The sequence below is a fragment of the Balaenoptera borealis genome, assembly GCF_965194805.1.
Source record: "Balaenoptera borealis genome assembly, chromosome: 8".
Lineage (NCBI taxonomy): Eukaryota > Metazoa > Chordata > Mammalia > Artiodactyla > Balaenopteridae > Balaenoptera > Balaenoptera borealis.
The window spans coordinates 25691597-25704350 of NC_138865.1; the positions used below are offsets into that span (position 1 = coordinate 25691597).

A 12754-nucleotide genomic window follows, 5' to 3' on the forward strand; every position below is an offset into this window, starting at 1 on the left:
TGTTGTATTTTTTATATTCCACATACAAGTGATATCATACAGTACTTGTCTTTCTCTGACTTATTCACTTAGCATAGTGCCCTCCAAGTCCATCCATGTTACTGCAAATGGCAAGATCTTGTTCTTTTTTATGGCTGAATAAATTCCACTGTGTATATATACGCCACATCTTCCTTATCCGTTCATTTGTTGATGGACACTTAGGTTGCTTCCATATCTTGGCAATTGTAAATAACGCTGCTGTGAACATTGGAGTGCATGTATCTTTTCGAGTTAATGCTTTTCTTTCTTTTGGATATATACCCAAGAGTGGAAGTTCTATATGGTAGTTCTATTTTTAGTTTTTTGAGAAAACTCTATACTGTTTTCCACAGTGGCCACACCAATTTACATTCCCACCAACAATGTACAAAGGTTCCCTTTTCTCCACATCCTTGCCAACATTTGTCATTTGTGTTCTTTTTAATGATAGCCATTCTGACAGGTGTGAGGTGATATCTCATTGTGGTTCTAATTTGCATTTCCCTGTTGATTAGCTATGTTGAGCATCTTTTCATGTACCTGTTGGCCATCTGTATTTCCTCTTTGGAAAAATGTCTATTCAGTTCTGCCCATTTTTTAATCAGGTTTTTTTTTTTGATGTTCAGTTGTATGACCTGTTTATATCAATATATGTTGGATATTAATCGCTTGTTGGTCATATCATTTGCAACTATCTTCTCCCATTCAGTAGGTTGTCTTTTCATTTTGTCGATGGTTTCCTTTGCTGTGCAAAAGCTTTTAGATTTAATTAGGTCTCATTTGTTCATTTTTGCTTTTATTTCCTTTGCTTTAGGAGACAGATCCAAAAAAATGTTGCTACAATTTATGTCAGAGTGTTCTGCCTGTGTTTTCCTCTAGGAGTTGTATAGTACCGGTCTTACATTTAGGTCTTTAATTCATTTTGAGTTTATTTTTGTATATGATGTTACAGAATGTTCTAATTTCATTCTTTTACATGTAGCTGTCCAGTTTTCCCAGCACCACTTATTGAAGAGACTGTCTTTTCCCCATTGTATATTCTTGCCTCCTTTGTCATAGATTAAGTGACCATAACTGCTTGAGTTTATACTAGGCTCTCTATCCCTATTGATCTATGTGTGTTTTTGTGCCACTACCATACTGTTTTGATCACTGTAGCTTTGTAGTATAGTCTGAAGTCAGGGAGCATGATTCCTCCAGCTCTGTTCTTCTTTCTCAATTTTTTGAGATTGTTTTGGCTATTTGGGGTCTTTTGTGTTTCCATACAAATTTTTTAATTATTTATTCTAGTTCTGTGAAAAATGACATTGGTATTTTGATAACGATTCCATTGAATTTGTAGATAGCCTTGGTCAGTATGGTCATTTTAACACTATTGATTCTTCCAATGCAAGAACATGATATATCTTTCCATCTGTTTATGTCATCTTCAATTTCTTTCATCAGTGTCTTACAGTTTTCTGAGTACAGGTCTTTTGTTTCCTTAGGTAAGTTTATTCCTACGTATGTTATTCTTTTTGATGCAATGGTAAATGGGATTGTTTCCTTATTTCTCCTTCTGATAGTTCATTGTTAGTGTATGGAAATGAACAGATTTCTGTGTATCAAGTTTGTATCCTTCAACTTTACCGAATTCATTAATCAGCTCTAGTCGTTTTCTGGTGACATCCTTAGGATTTTCTATGTGTAGTATCATGTCATCTGCAAACATTAACAGTTTTACTTCTTCCTTTCCAATTTAGATTCTTTTCATTTCTTTTTCTTGTCTGATTGCTGTGGCTAGGACTTCGAAAACTATGTTGAATTAAAGTGGCGAGAGTGGATATCCTTGTCTTATTCCTAATCTTAGAGGAAATGCTTTCAGCTTTTCACCATTGAGTATGATGTTAGCTGTGGGTTTGTCATATATGGCCTTTATTAAGATGAGGTGTGTTCCATCTACTCCCACTTTCTGGAGAGTTTTTATCATAACTGGATGTTTGATTTTATCAAAAGCTTTTTCTGCATCTGTTGAGATGATTACATGGTTTTTATTCTTCAGTTTGTTAATGTGGTATATCATATTGATTGCAGATATTGAAAAATCCTTGCATTCCTGGAGTAAATCCCATTTGTTCATGGTATATGATCCTTCTAATATATTGTTGGATTTGGTTTGGATTTTGGTATTTTGTTGAGGATTTTTACATCTATGTTCATCAGTGATACTGGCCTATAATTTTCTTTGTCTGATCTTGGTATTGGGGGGATGCTGGCCTCATAGAATGAGTTGGAAGTATTCCTTCCTCTGCAAATTTTTGGAATAGTTTGAGGAGGATAGGTGTTAACTCTTCTCTAAATGTTTGATAGAATTCACCTGTGAAGCCATCTGGTCATGGACTTTTACTTGTTGGGGAGTTTTTTTTAAATTACTGATTCAGTTTCATTACTGGTAATTGGTCTGTTCATAGTTTTTATTTCTTCCTGGTTCAGACTTGGGAGTTTGTACCTTTCTAAGAATTAGTCCATTTCTTCCAGGTTGTCCATTTTATTGGCATAGAGTTGCTTGTAGTAGTCTCTTATGATCCTTTGTATTTCTGTGGTGTCAGTTATAACTTCTCCTTTTTCATTTCTACTTTTATTGGTTTGAGTCCTGTCCCTCTTTTCTTGATGAGTCTGGCTAAAGGTTTATCAATTTTGTTTATCTTTTCAAAGAACAAGCTTTTAGTTTCACTGATCTTTGCTATTGTTTTTGTCATCTCTATTTTGTTTATTTCTGCTCTGATCTTTATGATTTCTTTCCTTCTACTAACGTCAGGTTTTGTTTGTTCTTCTTTCTCTAGTTCCTTGAGGTGTAAGGTTAGGTTGTTTATTTGAGATTTTCTTGTTTCCGGAGGTAAGCTTGTATTAGTGTAAACTTCCCTCTTAGAACTTTTTGCTGCATCCCATAGGTTTTGGATTGTCGTGTTTTGTTTTCATTTGTCTCCAGGTTTTCTTTTAATTTCCTCTTTGACTTCTTCTGTGATCCATTACTTGTTTAGTAGCGTATTGTTTAACCTCCATGTGTTTGTGTTTTTTGCAGTTTCTTTCTGGTTGATTTCAAGTCTCATAGTACTGTGGTCAAAAAAGATTCTTGAGGGCTTCCCTGGTGGTACAGTGGTTGGGAGTCTGCCTGCCAGTGCGTGAGATGCACGTTTGAGCCCTGGTCCGGGAGGATCTCACGTGCCGCAGAGCGGCTGGGCCTGTGCGCTACAGCTGCTAAGCCTGTGCTCTTCAGCCCTTGAGCCACAGCTGCTGAGCCCATGTGCTGCAACTGCTGAGGACTGTGTGCCTGGAGCCTGTGCTCCACGGTGGGAGAGGCCACCACAGTGAGAGGCCCGTGCACCGTGGCGAGGGGTGGCCCCCTCTCGCTGCAACTAGATGGAGCCCACGCGCAGCAACGAGGACCCAGTGCAGCCAGGAATGAATGAATGAATAAATAAATAAATAAATAAATTTATTATTTTTTTAAAAGATGCTTGATATGATTTCAATTTTCTTAAATTTACTGAGGCTTGTTTTGTGGCCTAGCATGTGATCTATCCTGGAGAAATATTCCATGTGCACTTAAAAAGAATGTGTATTCTGCTGCTTTCAGGTGGAATGCTTTATATATATATATCAATAAAATCCATCTGGTCTAATGCGTCATTTAAGGGCAGTGTTTCCTTATTAATTTTCTGTATGTATAATCTCTCCATTGATGTAAGTGGGGTTTTAAAGTCCCGTACTGCTACTGTGTTACTGTAAATTTCTTCCTTTATGTCTGTTCATATTTGCTTTATGTATTTAGGTGCCTCCTATATTGGGTGCATATATATTTGCAGTCTGTATATCTTCTTCTTGGATTGATCCCTTGATCATTGTGTAGTGTTCTTCGTTGTCTGTTGTAACAGTCTTTATTTTAAAGTCTATTTTGTCTGGACTTCCCTGGTAGTCCAGTGGTTAAGACTCCGTTCTTCCAGTGCAGGGAGTGTGGGTTCGATCCCTGTCGGAGAACTAAGATCCCACATGCTGCATGGCTCGGCCAAGAAATATAAATCAATCAATCAATAAGAATAATAAAACAATTTTTAAAAAATAAAATAAAGTCTATTTTGTCTGATATAAGTATTGCTACTCTGGCTTTCTTTTGATTTACATTTTCCTGGAATACCTTTTTCTATCCCCTGACTTTCAGTCTGTATGTGTCTCTAGATCTGAAGCAAGGCTCTTGTAGGCACCATATACACGAGTCTTGCTTTTGTATCCATTCAGCCACTCTGTGTCTTTTGGTTGGAGCATTTAGTCAGTTTACATTTAAGGTAATTGTCGATGTGTATGTTCTTATTGCCATTTTGTTGATTATTTTGGATTTGCTTTTATGGGTCTTTTATTCCCTTTCTTCCTTTGTTTTCTTCTCTTGTGATTTGATGAATGTCTTTAGTGTTATGTTGTATTCCTTTTTCTCTTTTGAATGTATACTTATTATAGATTTTTGGTTTGTGGTTACCATGAGGTTTTCATATAGCAGTCTATATATATACATGATTGTTTTAAGTTTTTGATATCTTAATTTCAAATGCACTTTAAAAACCCTGCATTTGTACTCTTCTCACGATTACTGGTTTTTCCTTTTTTATTGAAGTATGGTTGATTTACAGTATTGTACAATTACTGTTTTTGATGTCATATTTTACATCTAATCGTTTTGTGTATCATTTAACTGCTTATTGTGGATATAGATGATTTTACTACTTTTGTCTTTTAACCCCTCTACTAGCTTTGTGTGTGGATTATTTCCTACCTTTACTGTATGATTGCCTTTACCTATGAGCTTTTTCATTTTGTAATTTTCTTGTTTCTGGTTGTGGATTTTTCTTTTTTGCCTGGAGAAGTTCCTTTAACATTTGTTGTGAAGCTGGTTTGGTGGTGCTGAACTCCTTTTAGCTTTTGCTTGTCTGTAAAGCTTTTGATTTCTCCATCAAATCTGAACCAAGAGCTTTACTGGGTAGAGTATTCTTGGTTGTAGGTTTTTCCCTTTCATCCCATTAAATATATCTTGCCACTCCCTTTTGTTTTTTATCTTAGTTTTTTTAACTTTTTATTTTATATTGGAGTATAGTTGATTAACAATGTTGTTAGTTTCAGGTGTACAGCAAAGTGATTCATTTATACATATACATGTATCTATTCTTTTTCAAATTCTTTTCCCATTTAGGTTATTACAGAATATTGAGCAGCATTCCTGTGCTATACAGTAGGTCCTTGTTGGTTATCCATTTTAAATACAGCAGTGTGTACATGTCAATCCCAAACTGCCTAACTATCCCTTCGCCCCACCATTCCCCCGGTAACCATAAGTTTGTTCTTTAAGTCTGTGAGTCTCTTTCTGTTTTGTAAATAAGTTCATTTGTATCATTTTTTTTTAAGATTCTGCATATAAGTGGTATCATTCAATATTTCACTTTCTCTGGTTTACTTCACTCAGTGTCTCTAGGACCTAGACAATCTCTAGGTCCATCCTTGTTGCTGCAAATGGCATTATTTCACTATTTTTAATGGCTGAGTAATATTCCATTGTATATATGTACCACATCTTCTTTATCCATTCCTCTGTCGATGGACATTTAGGTTGCTGCCATATCTTGGCTATTGTAAACAGTGCTGCAATGAACATTGAGGTGCATGTATCCTTTTGGACCACGTTTTTCTCTGGATATATGCCCAGGAATGGGATTGCAGGATCATATGGTAACTCTATTTTTAGTTTTTAAAGGAACTTTCCTACTGTTCTCCATAGTGACTGTACCAATTTACATTCCCACCAACAGTGTAAGAGGGTTCCCTTCTCTCCACACCCTCTCCAGCATTTATTTTTTGTGGATTTTTTGATAATAGCCATTCTGACTTGTGTAAGGTGATATCTCAATGTAGTTTTGATTTGTATTTCTCTAATAATTAGCAATGTTGAACATCTTTTCATGTGCCTCTTGGCTAGCTGTATGTCTTTGGAGAAATGTGTATATAGGTCTTCTGGGTTGTTCATTTTGATGATATTAAGCCACAGGAGCTGTTTGTAAATTTTGGAGACTAATCCCTCATCAGTCACATAATTTGCAAATATTTTCTGCCATTCTGTGGGTTGTCTTTTCATTTTGTTTATGGTTTCCTTTGCTGTGCAAAAGCTTTTGATGAGTTTCATTAGGTCTCCTTTGTTTATTTTTGTTTTTATTTTCATTACTCTGGGAGACAGATCGAAAAAGATATTGCTGCAATTTATGTCCAAGAGTGTTCTGCCAATGTTTTCCACTAAGAGTTTTATAGTGTCTGGTCTCACATTTAGGTCTTTAATCCATTTTGAGCCTATTTTTTGTGTATGATATGAAAGAATGTTCTAATTCCATTTTTTTCCATGTAGCTATCTAGTTTTCCCAGCACCACTTATTGAAGAGACTGTCTTTCTTCCATTGTATAGTCTTGCCTCCTTTTTCATAGATTAATTGACCATAGGTGCGTGGGTTTACTTCTGGGCTTTCTATCCTGTTCCATTGATCTATATTTCTATTTTTGTGCCAATACCATACTGTTTTGATGACTATCGCTTTGTAGTAGTCTGAAGTCAGGAAGCCTGATTCCTCCAGCTCCGTTTTTCTTTCTCAAGATTGCTTTGGCTATTCATTGTCTTTTGTGTCTCCATACAAATTTTAAGATTTTTTTGTTCTAGTTCAGTGGAAATTGCCATTGGTAATTTGATAGGGATTGCATTGAATCTGTAGATTTCCCTGGGTAATGTAGTCATTTTGACAATACTCATTCTTCCAATCCAAGAACATGGTATATCTTTCCATCTGTTTGTGTCATCTTCGATTTCTTTCATCAGCATTTCATAGTTTTCGGAGTACAGGTTTTTTTGTCTCCTTAGGTAAGTTTATTCCTAGGTATTTTGTTCTTTTTGATGAGATGGTAAATGGGATTGTTTCTTTTTTGGGAAGGGGATTGTTTCTTGAATTTCTCTTTCTGATTTTTCATTGCTAGTGTATAGCAATGCAACAGGTTTCTGTGTATTAATTTTGTATCCTGCAACTTTACCAAATTCATTAATCAGCTCTAGTAGTTGTCTGGTAGCATCTTTAGGATTTTCTATGTATAGTAACATGTAATCTGCAAACAGTGACAGTTTAACGTCTTCTTTTCCAATTTAGAGTCCTTTTATTTCTTTTTCTTCTCTGATTGCCACAGCTAGGACTTCCAAATCTATGTTGAATAAAAGTGGCGAGAGTGGACATCCTTGTCTTGTTCCTGATCTTAGATGAAATGCTTTCAGCTTTTCACCTTTGAGTAAGATGTTAACTGTAGGTTTGTCGTATATGGCCTTTATTATGTTGAGGTACGTTCCCTCTATGCCCACTTTCTGGAGAGTTTTTATCATAAATGGGTGTTGAATTTTGTCAAAAGCTTTTTCTGCATCTATTGAGATGATCATATAGTTTTTATTCTTCAATTTTTAAGAAAAATGAAATCATATCAAACATCTTTTCCATCTACAATGCTATGAGATTAGAAGTAAACGACATGGAAAAAAAACTAAAAAACACAAACATGTGGAGGCTAAACAACATGCTACTAAACAACCAATGGATCACTGAAGAAATCAAAGAGGAAATCAAAAAATACGCACCGACAAATGAACACAAAAGCACAACAATCCAAAACCTATGGGATGCAGCAAAAGAAGTTTTAAGAGGGAAGTTTAAAGCAATAGAGTCTTACCTCAGGAAACAAGAGAAATCTCAAGTAAACAACCTAACCTTACACCTAAAGCAACTAGGGAAAGAAGAACAAACAAATCCCAAAGTTAGTAGAAGGAAAGAAATCATAAAGATCAGAGCAGAAATAAATGAAATAGAGATGGAGAAAACAGTAGCAAAGAACAGTGAAACTAAAAGCTTGTTCTTTGAAAAGATAAACAAAATTGATAAACCTTTAGTCAGAATCATCAAGAAATAAAGGGAGAGGACTCAAATCAATAAAAGTAGAAGTGGAAAAGGAGAAGTTACAACTGACACCACAGAAATATAAAGGATCATAAGAGACTAGTATAAGCAACGATATGCCAATAAAATGGACAATCTGGAAGAAATGGACAAATTCTTAGAAAGGTACAATCTCCCAAGGCTGAACCAGGAAGAAATAGAAAATATGAACAGACCAATCACAAGCACTGAAATCGAAAAAAAACTCCCAACAAGTAAAAGTCCAGGACCAGATGGCTTCACAGGTGAATTCTATCAAACATTTAGAGAAGAGCTAACACCTGTCCTTCTGAAACTGTTCCAAAAAATTGCAGAGGAAGGAAGACTCCCAGACTCTTTCTGTGAGGCCACCATCACACTGATACCAAAACCAGACAAAGATACCACAAAAAAAAGAAAATTACAGGCCAATATCACTGATGAACATAGACACAAAAGTCCTCAACAAAATACTGGCAATCCGAATCCAACAGTACATTAAAAGGATAATACACCATGATCAAGTGGGATTTAACCCAGGGATGCAAGGATTTTTCAATATCCACAAATCAATCAGTGTGATATACCACATCAACAAGTTGTCACTCCCTTTTGGCCTGCAGAATTTCTGCTAAAAAACCAGCTGATAGCCTTGTGAGAGTTCTCTTGTATGTAATTTGTTGCTTTTTCCTTGCTTCTTTTAATATTCTGTCTTTAACTTTTGTCATTTTGATTACCATGTGTCTTGGTGTGTTTCTCTTTGGGTTAATCCTACATGGGACTCTATGCTTCCTGGACTTGGGTGACTGTTTCCTTTTCCAGGTTAGGGAAGTTTTCAGCTGTTGTGTCTACAGATATCTTCTCAGGCCTTTTCTCTCTCTCTTCTACTTCAGGGACCTCTATAATGCCAAAATGAGTGCACTTGATATTATCCCAGAGGTCTCTTAAACTGTCCTCATTTCTTTTCTTTTTTTCTGTTCAGAATCTGTGATTTCCACCACTCTGTCTTCTAGCTCGCTGATCCATTTCTCTTTATCTTTTAGTTTGCTATTGAGTCCTTCTGGTGTACTTTTCATTTCAATTATTGTATTCTTCATCTCTGATTGGTCGTTCTTTATATTTTTTAAGATTTTGTTTAAAAACTTCTAACTTCTCGCTGTGTGCATCCATTCTTCTCCCGAGTTCTTTCATCATCTTTAGGATTGTTACTCTGAACTCTTTCTTGGGTAGATTGCCTATCTCCACTTTACTTAGTTTTTTTCTGGGGTTTTATCTTATTCCTTCTTCTGGAATATGTTCCTTTGCTACTTCACTTTGTCTAAGTTGTTATTTATTTTTTTTATGTATGTGGTAGGTTAGTTATGTTTCTTGACCTTGGAGAAGTGGCCTTCTGTAGGAGATGTCCTATGTGTTCCAGCAGTGCACTCCTCTCTCATCATCCAAGCTATACGCTCTAGAGGTTCCCCCTAAGGGGAATGTGTGGGTTCTTCTGTTATGGGGGCTGACTATGTGGACGGTCATTTAGGCTTGGTTGACCCCTGGCCCATTTCGTTGCCAGGCCCTGCATTGTGCAGATGCTGCTGTCTGCTGTTTAGTGAGGCCTGGTCACAAGGTGGCTGGCTCCAGAATCCTAGGGAGCCCCAGGGCTAGTGCTGGCTCACTGGTGGGCAGAGTCAGGTTCCTGAAGACTCCAGGGCTGTTTCCCACCCACTGGTTGGTGAAGCCAGGTCCTGGGGTTAGTGCTGGCCTACTGGTAGGCAGAGCCAATTGTTGGAGTCTGGCTGCAGGGTGCAGGGATCCCAGAGCTTGTTTCAGATAGTTGGTGGCAGGGGTGGGGAGTGGTTCCTGACACAGTTGAGTATGGGGTCTGGGGTGTCCTGAAGGTTGCGTTGGCCTGCTAGTGGACAGGGCCAGGACCCAGCTGGTCCCAGGGTAGGGTTTGGCCTGCTGTGGGCAGCCTGGATCCACAGGCTGCAGGATCGTCATTTTCTTCCGTCTGATGTCTGCCCCCTCTGGTGGGTGAGGCTGTTCTAGAGGCTAGTGCAGGCTTCCTGGGGAGAAGGCCTGGTGCCTGCCCACTGGTGGGTGGAGCTGGGTCCTGGCCCTCTGGTGGGTAGGGCCATGTCTAGGGGCATGTCTTAGAGGTGGCTGTGGTCTCAGGAAGTCTTTGGGCAGCCTGTGTACTGATGGGTGGGGCTGTGTCCCTGCCTAGTTAGTTGCTTGGCTGGAGGCAGCCCAGCTCTAGTGCCTACAGGCTGTTGGGTAAGGCCAGGTCTTAGCGCTAGTCAGCCAAGATGACAGCTGCCAGCAGCAGTTTTCATCCAGCAGAATGTTCCCAAATGTGGCTGCCACCATTGTTTATGTCCCCAGAGTGAGCCACAGCTGCCCCCACCTCTCCGAGAGACTCGCCATGACAAGCAGGTAGGTCTGGCCCAGACTCCTGTCAAATTACTGCTTTTTCCCTGGGTCCTGGTGTGTGTGATTTTGTGTGTGTCCTTTAGGAGTAAAGTCTCTGTTTCCCCAGTTCTATGGGGCTCCTGAAATTAAGCCCCACTGGTGTTCAAAACCAAATGCTCTGGAGGCTTGTCTTCCAGGGCTAGGGAGCCTGATGTGGGACTCAGAACTGTCACTCACTCTGCAATATAATTATTCTCCAGTTTGTGGAGAGTATGGGATTTGATTATATCATTGAGTCCACCTGTCCTACCCATCTCTTGTTTCCTTCTTGGTCCTTAGTTGTAGGAGATCTTTTCTGGTAGATTCCAATCTTTTTCATCCATGTTTTTTCTGCATATAGTTGTGATTTTGGTGTGTTCATGAGAGGAGGTGGCCTCAGAGTCTTTCTACTCCACCATCTTGGCCACTCTCTCCTTAGCCTTTTAAGAAGGAATATTGAAAACAATGTTTGTCTCCTTCATTATCCTCTTAGACTTAAGTTATCCGGTTGTTCCTCTCATCAAATGCCTACTTGCAATTCGACCTTTCATTTTTTTCTTCTTTTGTTATTCTCAAGTGTCACTTATAAAGCACATTCAGAAGCACGCTAGCCCTCCTCCTCTTTTTTTTTCTCTCCTTTGTCATGGTCCTACAGTTCTGATTTTTACAAGGTGTCCCAGGAAAGGAAGGGTGCTGTGACTTGGACTCTTACTGCCACACTCACCCTCACTGTTTCTTACTGTTGAAAGTTCTAAGCTGGAAGTACACCCTGATTTCCTGCCACATTGGCACCACTAGTCTTGCTGCTACCACCAGCAGTTAGCCAAGAGACATGTTGAAGAATTTTTCTTGGCAGTACCCTTTGCATGATTTCCTTATTGCCTACTCTGGATTTTGCCCAAGTTCACTTTAGTGCTCCTCTATAGGGTTTTTTCCCCTCTAAGTATGGATTAGATAATATAAGGAAAAGTAAAGGAGTAAAGGTCTAAAGGTATTGGAGTTAAATGCTTGCTGGGAATAATTGGTTCACAAAGTTGTTTATGCCTCTTATTGGAAACTAACCACTCCACCAGGGGGTGCTCTCTTTCATCAGGAAAACCAATGTTTTGTACTTGTGACCTTGTCTAAATTCCAGATCCTTGTGGATCCTCCTTCATCTGTCTGTGCTGTGTCTGACTCTAGAGGGACTCTAGAGGGACTAATACTTCTGATAATTACCATCTGTGGACAGCTTCTATGTGCCAGACTTACAATACATTTTCATTTACCTGGTTTTAGAAAGCAGTGCTGTCTAAAACAAATGCAATAATGGTGTCTATTTGCTGCTTCTCTTGTAGAATAATGGGGTTTTTTTCCCCCTAAGTATGGTTCCAGCCTAACGAATGTAAGAATCAGATGAGCCTGTTTCTCTATCCTTTCTTCTGTTGGAATGTTACCTCTTAGTTGGTGTTTCTCACCTGGGATTCTGTTGGCTTTTGAGGCGGAGCAACTGTTCACTGTACAGGAGAACCCTGAGCATTGAAGACATTTAATATCCCTGCCCCCCTCATCTAGTAATGTCCCTAGATTACAATGACAATGAAAAAAACCATATACATTTCCAAATGCCCCCAGGAAGGTTGTAACCCCTATTGTAATCCACTAGGTAAGCTGATTTTCACCTTTCCAAAAACATTTTTTTAAATAAAATTTTCCTCATTGTATAAGTGTAGCTAATTTTTAATTAGGAAAAAAATCTGGAAAAATAAAAAAAACTTACTTTATATTTAACTTTCTTAAAGTGCATCTTCATTTAGGTTAACATTGGGATGAGGTTAGTATATGTTTTAAACGTTGACTAATGGGTCATGGAAAATTTTAATTAGGGGATATATAAATAAAATACTAAGGAAAATAGAAAACTCAGGAAGAATTAGCTTTGGAATTAGACCTCAATTTAAATCTTGGTTCTACTACTTTTGAGGGGGAAAAACTTATTTCGGAAAATTTCAAACATTCACAGAAGTATACAAAATACAATAAAGATTCCCATGTGGGTACCACCCCCCTGCCATGGAAGTAACATCCCCTATATAGGTACCATCACCCAACTTTAACAATTTCAGCTCACTCACTTCCTCCACTCATTTTCTCTACTTCCATATTACTTCATTTCATTCATTAATCATATATCATCATTGCAGTAACTTAAAAAAATTAACAATAATTGCTTAGGTATCTAAACATTGCTCAGATTTCTACTTGTCTCATAGATGGATGTATCTTTGTTTGAATTGAGATCCGAC

The 12754-nt window shown here is 38.1% G+C and overlaps 1 protein-coding gene across 7 annotated transcripts in view; it reads left to right on the forward strand.

Moving 5' to 3' along the window:
* Positions 1-12754, forward strand: part of PTPDC1 (protein tyrosine phosphatase domain containing 1) — an 89867-nt gene that overhangs the window by 38327 nt on the left and 38786 nt on the right. The window lies entirely within an intron of this gene.